We start from the raw sequence: 13,867 nt of genomic DNA, 5'->3' as shown, positions 1-13,867 counted from the left end.
CAATTTCGAAACACGTCATTTTGATTCAGGTCTTCAAGCATTTTATTTTCGCGTTTCCATGGTTACGCTTTTTGAATCCATTGATTATTTCCATCTTTCTCATTTTCAATTCTTAAAATTATTTCATGTTTCCATGGTTACGCTTTTAAAATCCATCTTTCGCATTTTAATTTCTTAAAAATATTTTAATATCTATCGTCATTGTTTGGAAGGGTAATTTTGCATGGTGCTTTTTTTATTTAAGTTATTCTTTAAGTTATTAAGTTATTCTTTTAATTAATTGTTGAATATATGTCACTTGACACGATTTTTGTTCTCAAGGTAGACCGGGCAAAGCCGGGCAACGTAGCTCTTAAGGCACGTTAGGCGCTGAGCAGTTCAATCCAGGATTATTGTTTTAAGGCAACCGTTAATGTAATTCATTGTTTTGGCGATTTGTTTTGAAAGAAAAGAAGATTTTGATTCGTTTTTATCCGAGTTAAATGTACGACATTTTCTTCTTTTTTTCCGACAACGATTTTTGAATGTTCCACGGGATGATGTCTTTTTTTTTTCCATAATTTTTGAATGTTCCACGGGATTTTTTTTTTTTTTTTTTTAATAGACGGATGGATTGATAGCGTGGTTGCTGGGCATGTTTTGCGATAAACAATAGAGCTGCGGAAATACTTTTACATTTGAAAGATATTATTTGATGTCTTTTTTTTTGTTTATTTGGCGAAATATTTTAAATTGCATTAGTAGAGCATTGCATTAGAGTAAAAACCGCTTCACTCGCTAAACAGTCTTATAGCAACTGTAAATCTAATTTAATGATTTGACGAAAAGTTTTAAATTCCAAAGAAACTTAAATAGTGTTTTTTTTTTTTTTTTGAAAATGTGTGTACGCATTTTATACAAAGAAAAACGATCATTTCACATCAGAAGGGAAGGGGGCGTCAGTTTTTTTATTCAACGGACTTCCATTAAATTTTTAGCACGGGCATCGCTGTGCGGGTACTGCTAGTCAGTTATATAACTCAGAAGTTTCTTCATCAACATTCCTTGAACTAGGTGAATTTTGTTGAACTCTGTTCCGACTAAAAATATAAATAAACTTTGGAGGTGCTGCAGTCTCTGGATAATGAACTCTGAAAGAGCTGAAACGACTTTAAGTTGGATATGACTTGTCCAATGAAGTTCGAGCAAAGTGGAAATGTTATACTTCTGTGGCTAATTTCTTAAAAAACCACAAGGTGCGGTATTCAAGCTCTAGAACCACAAATATATCTTACCCGTAGTGGTATTTTGTACATTCATGTTGATGCATGGAATTAGGGTAAACGTTGGCATGAAAGTCTTTTTAATGCTAACTTTGTAGAAAACTAATACTCTATTAAAAACTCACTTGGTGTGGTAGAGTTAAGAGATTGTTATGTATTTGAAGCCGAAATCGGTTCCGTTTTTATTGTTTGTAAAACTGAACCATATTTTTACAGATGAGGCAGAGCCTTGCTTTGAAAAAATATTTGAATTTGATTAGATGACTAATTTTGTGGAAGATCAACAAATGTTTGTCGGAAAACTTGAAAAATATCTATCATAAAAGTATTTAGCAAAAGGCAAGTAGTTTATATTCAAAATCTTTGTGCTTGAAAACTGGATTCTAAATTAGGTATAGTTGAAAATTTCCCATTTATGTTTTTTTTTACTTTTTTACACTCACAAAAGTGTATTTATTTCTTTGCTAATGTAATTCAGTATTAGATCTGCTTTTTTAGACAAGAGCTTAAAGATAACGGGGATATTTCGATAATTGGGAATCTGGCGATCTTTCTTCATTGGCGTCAATTTTTGGCTCCAGCGCCTGCGCGAGAGGTATTTTTCTTTGCAAATCTAAACAGAGATCGGAAACATCTATTCACATAGGGTTACTTTAAATTAGCAGGGTTACCAAAATAAAATTATTTACGCCAAAAATGAGACGACCGCGCCAGATCGTCTAATTTTTGGCATAAATAATTTTATTTTGGTAACCTTACTGATTTATAGTAACCCTATGTGAATAGATGTTTCAGTTCTCTTTGTTTAGATTTACAACGGAAAATACCTCTCGCGCTGACACTGGAGCCAAAAATTGACGCTAATGAAGAAAGATCGCAAGATTCCCAATTATCGAAATCTGAGCTTGCGGTGTATTTCAGGTATTTCAATTATTGGAAGCTGGGAGAGGTTGCCAAATTTTGAGCAGTAATCACTTCATTTTGGTGGCAGCAGCAAGGCCGTGGCCTCAAAAGTCTGTCGATAGCGGAAAAAAATGGCTAAACTCTCGTCATAATATCGGACACTTGGCGCGTTTCTAAACTCTTTTCCAAACTTGGTACAAAAGGATAGCCTCAACGGTTTTTTGAAACTCTAGGCAAAAAGTGATTTTTTTTCTTACAAAAATCAAATACGCTGATTTTACAAGTTTGGGAAAGAAATTAAAATTGCCAAAATGAAAACAATAAAAGCGTGTGACTTTTATTCGACACAAAGCTTGAGAAAAGAAAAATGTTATATTATGTGAAATTTATTACCAGTTCAGCATATTCCACGTTGCGATAATTCTCTCCCCCCCCCCCCCCGAACATTGTTTCAATAACTTTTTGTCAAAAGAATTGTCTATTCTATTTTTTCATCCTCAATTTTATTGGAAAAATGAAGAAGAAGCAAATTTAACTATTATACTTTGGTTCGTACGAACTATCCAGTCGACCATTGTCGTCAAATTAAAAACGTGACTAATTGCTAAAACTGACTGGCGAAACTATGGCAACTTTTTTACAGTAGTAAAGAAACTTACTAGACTAAAAGTTTCTGGAATTAGTTTTAAAACGTTTGACACCATATGAAATTGTGTTCCCTTTCAATCGGCGTGATTCAACATCAGCGGCATTCTGATTTACGCTTCTTTTTAGCCTACTCTCTCGTAAAAGTAAAAGAAAGAAAGGGAAAAGACATGAAAGCAGTTTTCATGCTACTTAAAAACATCGCTAAAAGCAAAAAAAAAATAAAATAAAAAATAAAATAATTTGAATTTTGTCATTTTGAATTTAAATTATGTTTTTCTCGCAATCACGAGTGTGTGTGTATATGTAAGCGTGTGTGTTTGTGTGTGGGGGGTATGTGTGTGTCTGTAGGCATGTGTGTTTGTTTTTGTGTGCAGGCATGAGTGTGTGTAGGTGTGTGTGTGCGTGGGGTATGTGTATGTGTGTGTAGGCATATGTATTTGTGTCTGTGTGCAGGCATGAGTGTGTGGGTAGCATAGGCGGATTTAGGACAGAGTTCTTGGGGGGGCAGGATTTTTTTTTTTTTTTTTTTTGGAGCAACATTTTTAATCCTCCCCCCCCCCCTCTCCCATGTTTTTATCCGTTTTCTGTGATGCATAAGGACATTCCCTACTTTTTTATGTGCACAGATTTAGAGAATAGGTGTAAAGAGAGTAACATACTACCCATTTGAAAAATTCTTAGTTTATACACTTGATAAAAAATAAAATTGAAGCACACTTTGCTCTGGAGTTTCAGACTTGTCTAATTATTTTCAAGGTTTGGTTAGTTAGATTGAGTTTTGGGCTCAAGAGCCCTGGTAGGCTATACTGCGCCAATTCTTTTCAGGGATTTTACAACCAATAATTTGCACTTTCCAGTCTCTGAAATTGAGTAGTAGATTATACAGTTGTACAGTATTGTTCAAACTTTGTAAGAAACGGCTATTTTAAGTTTAAAAGAAAAAAAAACTTTTATTTGTCATTACAACTTTTTTTAAAATTATACGTAGTGCAGAAAACGAAAAGGAATAGGGGTAGTGTATCATTTTTTTTTCCCGGGGTAAACTGATTAACAATATGCAGTAAAAGTAAGATAAAAGCAATCAATACAAAAGAATTTCCAAAATTCTGCATTCGGGATTAAATAAATAGCAAGATATGAAGCATGTGAGTCACAACAAAATTTATTTCAAAGCGAGAACCATGATTTTTACATTTTTGATGCAAGATATAGCAAGGAGCTGAATTTGACACATTTTGGCATTCCTCCCCCTACAATTTGTTAGGATTTTAAAATTTAAGGTTTGTAGCCACACGTTTCCAAATATTCAAGGTCTTCAAGTACTTGAAAATGAAATTAGTTTTTCAAGCACTTTCCATTTTTTTAAGGAACGAATCACAGTTTTTTTGGGAGTTAGGGGTCCACTTCAAAGCAGGGGCCCTAAGCTATAGCTTGTTTATCTTATAGGCAAATCCGGCCCTGCATGTAATTCACTCTTACCTGCAGATTTTTGTTTGATTTTTTTGTAATTTTAACGAAAATTTGCCAGTTTTTACAGTTAAAGGATTTTTACGATTTTACCAATCTGTGTGAGGTTTTTATCGGTATTTATCAAATTTCAGCACATTTTTCCAAAACTTTTGATGACTGATTTACTCAAATTTCAATAATGACAATAACTGTCTCATTTAGACTTAGATGATTATGACTTACCTTAATTTTTAAACAGTATTTAGAAAGTAAGGAAAATGGTATTTTCCCTCTAAGTAAAAAGATACAATTAATCAGAACACTCAGATAACTGAAATTTATTCAGTTTGCGATAGTATGTATTTACTTTTCTTTCTGAAAAAAAAAAAAAAGACAAGCCTAAAATTTTCCAAGCGCATGAATGAACAGTTCTAACTATTAGTTTCATATATACAAATTTTTTTCCTTTAAAAAATAAAGAAAACACAGTTACAAAAACATTTTATCAGGTAATAATGCGATCTTACAAGAATTGTGCAAAACTTTCGTGCCGGAAATATATCTCCCTCACTTATTCTCTTATTCAGACGTTTTCCTTACAATGTATGATTCTGGAAAATCAGAAATTTAGTTTTGAACTGCTAGGGATTGAGATTCCTATTTTTTTCACCTAAAAATTAACGCATTGTTTACAGTAATTTTACGTTCTGTTTGTTCAATGGTTGGACAATTTTTCCAGTTTTTTGTTTCATTGTTACATACATTCGTTGAGTATGGTGTTAACTGCTACATTTGATAGTATTTTACTGTACAAAAACCTTTTAGCTATGTACTTCTTTTGTAATAGCATACATTTCAAATCGGCCAATTTCATTTTGAACGTGTGATACCAGAAGGTTCTTCAAAATCTTTCGTCTGTAACAACTCAAAACATCTAGTTTTTGAAATCACGCAAATTGAAAATGAACATTCTGAAAAGAGAGAAAACAAATCGTAACGAGTAGATCGTTCTGTTAGCGCAAATTGGGGAGGAAGGCCCCTAACGTCAATTATTATAAGTGTTGCAGCTGAATGCATAGCTCGTTTAGCCTGTATTTTCATTCATATACTTTCCTAAATGGTTTTCAGTCCAAAATAGTGAATTTAGACCAATTTTCAGTACCCCGGTGACCAGAGGCGTAGGAACTTGGTGGAAGTAGGGGGAACTGAGACACATTATGCCATAACCAGAAAATAATTTAAGGGGGGGAGGGCACTTAAATTTTTTCCCTGTAAAATATTAGCTTCTCAAAGCTTTTCTCTCTCCATCTCCCTCTCTCTCTCTTTCCCAGCAAAATTTTCAATCATATTTAATAAATACATTGTATATGGAGATAATGAGGTGATAAAACTCTGGTTTTGAAAGGGGATCGATCAGTACTCGAAGATGAGCGCGTATAAGGGAAAATTTCAAAATTCTTGTTCTAAAAAACGAGTTTTTAAGCGCTTTTTGGAATGTTAAGAGGAGAAAAGGTTCGAATAAAAGTCCCTGAAAATTTTTCGAAATTTAAGTCTTAAAAACGGATTATATACCATATTTGTTGTCGTTAGTGAAACTAGTAATATGACTCGAGGGATTGTCTTCGATCGAATTTTCAAATCTATTATCATTTCCCTCTCAATATTTCGAATTTGAAGATCCAAAATCGCTATTGTAGACAATCTTCAATGATGTCAGGGGAAACGGCTGTACTAGGGTTCTACTCTGGTAATTTTTCAAAGTTGTCCTAGGGAGCGTTCTTCAATGATGTTATCAGAAAAGGTTCAGAGGTTCCTTCTCCTTATTTTTTTCAAAATTATAATCTCTAAAAAACGCGACTGTGGATGATATTTGTCAGCGTTAGGGGCAGGTCCCGACTAACAAAATGTGAGGCCCTAGGCCTGCAATAATTTCAGGGCTCCCTGAAGACTCTATTAGCCCTGTCGGAATGCATTTTCGGGGCCCAGAACTATGTAAATTATTTATCATGTGCATTCACGAATCCCCTTCGGGGCATGGTAAATTCGCTAGTGGCAGAATCAATAAAAATTCTCCTTTAACGAAGTTCTTTTCTAAATAAAATGTCTTTTTTTTTTAATTATTACTTTTAAAAATACATGGAATTTTTTCGTGTAGTTGTAATGTTATGCATAATTATTTCAGTAATTTGGGGCCCCTTAGGCCCCAAATTACTGAAATAATTATGGATTCAGAGATTATGGATTCTAGATCTCGGCCTATATTATTATTAGGCCGATATCTAATTGGCCTGTGACGTAATCAGGCCTTGGTTAGGCGCCGGGCAATTTTTTTAAATTGAATTCCCAAAAAGGGAATATTATTTAATTTCCCATGTTGTTGGAGAACAAGGTATTCAGGGACTCTTTCGGAAATTTTCAGGGAACCGAGTCCTGAAAACAAAATTTTAGGCGATCGTCTGTAATAATTTTGAAGGAAAGGGAGGCCTTTGGCAGCGTAGCATTTAGAATACTCTCTTATTTTCTGAGAACTAGAAAAAGGGAAAAAGATGAAACAGTAGGGTGGAGAAACAGAACGTTGGAAATGTGTTAAAATGAAGTGTTCGTTATATATTTTATTGTTCAGATAAATTTTAGTAAAAGTCTTTGAGAGAAACCATAAAATATTACAGGAGTTTTTTTGATAAATTAAAAATAATAACTGAAAAGTTAAAATTTTGGCATGAAAATATATCTGTATGTGACAAAAAAAAATCGTAAATTAGGAAAGCAAAAAATTTGAATAAATCCAACTTCGTAAAGTATTATTATGTTCAAAATTTTTCATTTCAATGAACTCGCATTTTTTAAAACTGATTTTTACGTAGTAACTGTTGTTATAATCATTGAAGTATTTTGGGAATATTATAATAGTGAAGATTTCACCGATTTTAATTTATGTGAATTTTTGTTCCTGTAATGTTCCTGTACCTTTAGTATTCCTTGAATGATATTTATCTTTTCAGTTTTATAACTTCATGAAAAAAAACCCTGACGGTTTAAAATGAAACAAAATAAAGGGCACTTTTTTTTTTTTTACAGTGAGATTGTTTTAAAAATTGCGTTTTTTTATCACAGCAATGATTTGCACCTACAAAAGTAATTTCTGAGTACGCCACCGATTTATGTTGTTTCTTTTGATAATATTTCCCATTAAAAATAAATAAAAAAATTGTTTGAATACTATCTATTTCGGGCGCTACAGGGTCTCTATCTGACGACAGATTACTTTCGGTTTGGAGAGATCATCGAACAATGGCATTTTTGCAATCTGATGGTACCTTTTGATCGAAATATAGAATTTGAACCCAAAATATATGTACGTTCATGATCCCTCGAGAATTAGTTTAGGACTGTTTCTTGTTTTGCAACTACATAGACTTTTGGGAAGTCTTTAAAGATTTTTCTTTGTTCGGGGCTTAACTTTTTATGAAGGTGTAAAATATGATAAAAGAGAGAAATAAACGACGGAGTAAAAAATAATTAATTAATTAATTTGTTTGTAAATGGGGACCCCCCCTCCCCGAGTTTTTTTAATGTAGGTAATTGCAATGAATAAAGAACACGACCACTTGGTCCTTTAGTTTAACTTTCACGTTATATTTTGCAAGTTTATTTTAATCAACCAGTTTCAAAGGACTCCGTTGGAAATTCTTTACATTGTGCCTTAAGAAGTCATATCTTAAAATAAAATAAGTTTCTGGAAAGTTGAAAGCATTTGATTTGAACAAGTTGCTTACCTTAGTAACCTTTTTTTATAGTTATGTCTGTAGCACCTTCCATATTATTCATATTTAAATGCCAAACTGACTCACTATCCTTTTTGTGATAACGTGACAAAAAAACGGCATGCGAGGAAAAACTAATAAAAATGTGAACTAAACTGCGATGGCGCTCCCGAAACACGAGCTCAATGTGGGGAGCAAACCCCTATCGGTACTGGTACTGATTTTTGCAGGCCGCGGGGCAAAGCCCACTTTTCCGCAGCCGGTAGGATAGCTTGTCTAAAATTCTTTATTTTTCTTCTGGGAATCAAGAGGTGTGTAAAAAGTGACAAAAAGGGTGAAGGTGGATTCACACTGACCACTCCCTCTGTCTTTTGTTGCTTATTAGGTGGAAATTCTTAGAAAAGGCAGATCATATTTTTGAAATCAGGTTTAAGGTAAACAATGTACGACAGAAAGATGCTGTGCGAGAATTTTTCCGGGTGAGCTGAGCCGGACTGAAATATTCCAGGGGGAGCTCAAGCTCCCCCGGCTCCGACGCCTATGCCAGTGACAGCTGTACTATTTGTATTTAATGTTCGTTTTTTTTTCTTTTTCTTTTCTCCCTTCAGAAAAGAACATTCACTATTCTCTTCATTTTCATTGAACTATTCAAAAAAGAAAAAATCATGATTTTTTCTTGTTATAAGATTTTGGAAGATAAGTTGTTACTATATAAACTCCTCTCAAAACTGGGGGACATTGCACCCTTTGCCTCCCCCCCCCCCCTAATAAATCCACCCATGCTCTTCTGAACCATTCAAAAACAAAAAAATAACGTTTTTTTTTTTTGGAAGATGTGTTGTTACTGCATAAAGTCCTCCCAAAACTGGGGGGGGCATTGCCCCCCTCTGCCCCCCCATAAATCCGCCCATGGTGGGTAGTTGTGTGTATGTGTTTGTGTATGTGTGTAGGTGTATGTATGTGTGTGTAGGTGTATATGTATATGTGTGTAGATGCGTGTATGTATGCGTGTAAGTGTAAGATATTGACGAAACCTGGAGACGGTTTTCGCTAGAGGTGCAGCATCGTGAGGAGCCGGTTGACAGTGATGCTGCGGAGGGAGCTGGTGGGAAAAATCAAAGGAACGTCAAAAACAGTCAAATGAAAGCAATAAGTGATTGCTCAAAAAAAAAAGTCAAAAATAAAAAACAAACAAATATCGAAAAAAATAAAAATCGGAAAGTATGAGTATGTCGGTCTGTCTGTCGGTCAGTCTGTCCGGCTGCCCTTCCCGCCTAATAGCTTTTGAGGGAATACTCCTATTCGAACTAACTTTTCTCTGTTCGAAAGATCTCATCAAGGATACCTCAATCCCATATTTCACTTTTTCTTTTGAACAAGTTTTCGTTCAATTTTAGACAGCTCAAAAACTTAACATTTAGCGCCTATTGAAACATTTAAGGCAAATAGAAATCTTGAACTTGTGTGCGAATTTGCCTCAAATAAACTACGTTAGAAAAAGCCCTCTACAAAGATCATGAATAAAATATATCTTTTTTTTTTATTTTAATTGCATTTTTAGAGCTTCTTTTTCAAAAAATGTTCGGTCCTCTAAACTTTTCTAAAGTGACCTACAAACACGTTTTTAAGAGTTCAATTTCGAAAATTGAAAATTCCCAAGGGTGGGCCCCCGTACCTCTTCAACGTCTAACAATCTGTAAACCAAAGATAATCTAGAATTCCTTTTTTAGACTATAAATTAGAAAAAAATTCCAAGGGTGAGCCCTCGAGCCTCTCAACCCCATAACATCACCAAAGTTTATCTAAAACTGCGTTTTATGAATAACAATTTCGAAAAATTTCTGGGAAACTTGCCCCGAACGTGCCTCATCCTAACATGTTTGGAGATAATATTTAGGATTTTAACGTTTCAATTTCGTGTAAAATGAACCTCTCCCTCCCCATTACGTTATCAGCTTATCTAAAATGCATTTCAAAGATAACAAATTTGAAAAATTTTGAATATTATACTCAGGACTAGGTTCATGTTGTCAATTCTTAGATCTAGTACTAGTGACTTCTTAAACCAAAAAACTGAACTCCATTATATTATCCTGTGTTTGAGATACGTTTGAAATAACTAAAGGGCCACCAATTTGACATACCCTCACTTTTTTGACCTCGCGACGGTCCTGCACATATACGTCTAGGGTAGTTGTATAAAAAGCATTCTTATTTATTTATTTTATTTTATTTATTTATTTTATTTTATTTTATTTTATTTTATTTATTTATTTATTTATTTATTTATTTATTTATTTATTTATTTTTTTTTTTCCTCATGTGCGCTAGCCAACTTAAGATTTCGTTATAACACAAATGTAGTTGTTTCTGAAAATCGTATGAATTTCATGTTTACAAAGAACATTAGAGCCTTTCTTTTTTCGTTTGTAGGAGAAGGAGGGAGAGGTGTCACCACAAATTACCGACCCGCTTGACATTCATGTAAGGTACACCCACTGAGTAGGATCCTATTGGAACTCGTGATTGCGAAACACAGTTTGAATTTTATATGTGAAAAATTCAACTTTTTTTTTTTTTTTTGGTCCAACTATCTTATATAATTAAAAATTGAGCTCATGTATCTATGCGATGCCGTCGTAACAGACTCTCTGTTGCACGGTAACGAACTATGTATGTACCTATGTATGTACCTATGTATCTATGTAGTCATCCATGTCCAAGTTTCTTCTCCGGAACGACAGTGAACTGGCCATCGAACCAAGTATCGATGGATTCGTAATCTTCCCGTCTTTATGTTTGATTATTTAACATAATCCTTCGATAATAATTAGCTGAGATATCAATTAAAAACTATTAATTATGACACTTAGATTTTGACATAAAATTCCTATTTTTCGAAGGCTTTACTCCATTCAAATTTTTATTCAGTGCTTCATCTCAACTTTCCGCAACAATGCTTTTATTAAAATTGATAGCGTGAAAAAAATCATTGAGACGAAAGATCTGTTGCCATTTTTTGTCTCGAATATGAGCAAATAAAATTCGGGATTTTGTTTTAAAGGCTTCTCCTGTAATCGGGGGATTTAAAATGTTTCATTTTTGGGTGTTTTCCCAAAACCTGCAGCAAAGTTTTACTGTTTTTTTCCCCCCAAGCCTGATTGTGGAACACGAGTCACTTGACACAACTTTTATTTTCGAGGTGCACCGTGTAAAGCCGGGCGACGTAACTAGTACTTAGTTTAAATCACGCAAATTTATCTGTTTTTACAGATGAGCGTTTTCGATCAAGGAAACATGTTAAGCAATTGTTCTTCGAGCGCTCCTATTGAGTCAAGTGCTACAGAGCCAACGGACTTCGATTTCATCGTTCGTGGATGTGCCCTACGCTGCGAAAGTTCAGAAACAGAAACCCCAGCGCTCGCACACATCGTCTGTCAACATGATCTGTCCTCGAGACAGGAAGATAGCGACGACTCGATGCCCCTGATTTGGCAGCATGAGAATCAGGAATGGGAAAGTGATGCGAGGTCTTTGCGAAAAATTCAAAGAAAAATGGAAAACTTGAAAATTTCTGCGAGTGAAGAGACTGTGAGTCATAATTCCTCTTCGAATTCGAATCAAGTTTCACAAGAAATTAAATCTGATTGTTTTGAGAGATCTGATGAGCAGGCAAGTCAATCATTTATTATTTCTTTTTTAAAACAGTTGCAAAAAGTAATGAATAAATAACTTTAAGCGACGAAAAAAAAAGAGAAAAGAATAAAAAGGAATCAAGAGTAAAACAAAGGAAATGAAAAAGTTAAATGATTTAAAACAGTTTTGACGTGTGTTCGCAATTTTTTGTTCTTATTTTTTTCTTTTCTTTAATTTTATTGTTATTTTTATTCTGAATAACGTAAAAATTGATTTTAAATTTTTTAAATTCCCTAGATTTAATGTAAAACGCAAAAGCATTTTTTGAGTGAATGTGGTTGGAGATATGGATAATTGGAAAAGTTTCTTTCAGGCGTCTTTCACACGAGATAACTTAGCATGTAGAATCAATTTTCGAACGAGCGGTTATCAGGATGTATGAATCAGGTAGAAAGGTAGAGGAACTACCATTCTCATCCCGATAAGTTGAATCAATTTTTAGTTGATTCAACTCATCGGGATATTGCCAATCGTTCACTCCACACACGAGCAAACTAGCTGAGTCAACTCGGTTCAGTTTTAACAGCGTTGTGGAACAGAAGCTCGAATATATTCGGTTTATTGGAAGAAAAGTTGCTTCAACTACGTTGCCTCACGTGAAGACAACGAAAACAACCAGTCAACTAGGAATTTTTGAAAAAAGTTTATTAAACGAACCGCCTCTGTGTAGGAGACCTTAGTGAACAAAGCATCAAATTTTAAATTTCAGTTAGTAGGAGGAAAAAGGAAATCGATGGGTTATAGAAGTTAGTAAACAATTAATCAAAATAAAAATATCGTGGGTCCTCTAGATATTTTTAATAAACTAGGGGGTCCGCCCCATGCTCGCTAACGCTCAACAACCCCCGAAGATTGCTTCGCAATCTTATTTGATTCGCAAGGATTTAAATCATCAATTAGAAAAAAAAAAAAAAAACGATTAAAAACACATTATAAGCTCCCTTTGGATCAGAAAGCACCCCTTCCCCGGGTTTCAAAATAATCTGTACCAACTTGCAGAGCCGTAAGGACTAAGGGGCACCTGAACATTGCAAAACTGCAGTTGTGTGCGTTTGAAAAGTCGCTTTTATATTCGTGGTCTCTAGTAATATATTTTGCTCTTTAGCTCGGGGCTTGAACTGAGTTGAGTCTAAGATTTTCCGTTAAAATCGAAACCCTTAAAATGTCTGAATAAGAAAGAAGAATCAAACAAATCGAAAAGACGTAACTATGGCAACGCCAAAAAAAAAAAAAAAGAAGAACATTAATAATTTGAATGGAAATTAGATATTTCAAACTCTTGATTAAAACTGCTTGTAACTTTTTTTTTCTTTGGAGATAGAAGCTAAGTTTTTCGACAGTGGGTCGAGTTAGATCTGGAGTTAAAAAAAGCCGTTCTTTGCAGTGGTGTCAAAAAAAAAAAAAAAAAACTGTGGGACGATTCCTTCACATTTTACTGATAGATTTAATGAAGAAAGTAGTGCCTAAATTTTAATTAAGCCTGAAAAAGTCCGAGCTAAAATCGCAAATAACACCCGCTGTATTTAAGTTAGAGCAGAGCACTGAAACAAATTGCGAAGAACGCGGAAAATTCTACCATTTCCAACGAGATATAATATTAATGTGTGCAAGTAATTTTTCACCCATTTAATAGCAATAACAGGTAATTTACGCGAAATTTCGGCTTAAAAAATAGATTACAAAAAAACTAATTCGAATTTTAAAAACAAAGCCCCAAGTACAAACCTCAGGGACTCGAAGTAATTTTGTACAAAGTTTCAAGGCTGTAGGTGCTATGGGGTCTCCTGGACGCAGGCCTGTCACAGACTTCCTTTCAAAACTTCCTTTGACCTTACTTTTTTATATATACATATATAAAGAGACAATACTTCTTTTCATAACGGCTACGAAATTAGTGTTGCGGAAATTGCATTTGGAGATGTTCATTTCAATATGCTGAAAATTTATAGAAATCATTGATTTGCACACATTTAGTAAGAGGATGCCCACGTAAAGGCAACTAAGCACAGGTATACTGTCTAACCACGGATTGTATGGAAAAGCAAACATCCGGTTTACACGCGGAAATGGAGGCATCAGTTAGTTTTCAGGATTGTCAGATTTTGCAGATGTATGTTATCCTCTAAATCAAGCAGAGTCTCATTC

The sequence above is a fragment of the Uloborus diversus genome, unplaced genomic scaffold (genome assembly GCF_026930045.1).
Source record: "Uloborus diversus isolate 005 unplaced genomic scaffold, Udiv.v.3.1 scaffold_844, whole genome shotgun sequence".
NCBI lineage: Eukaryota > Metazoa > Arthropoda > Arachnida > Araneae > Uloboridae > Uloborus > Uloborus diversus.
Note: the sequence above shows the minus strand (reverse complement) of the source record.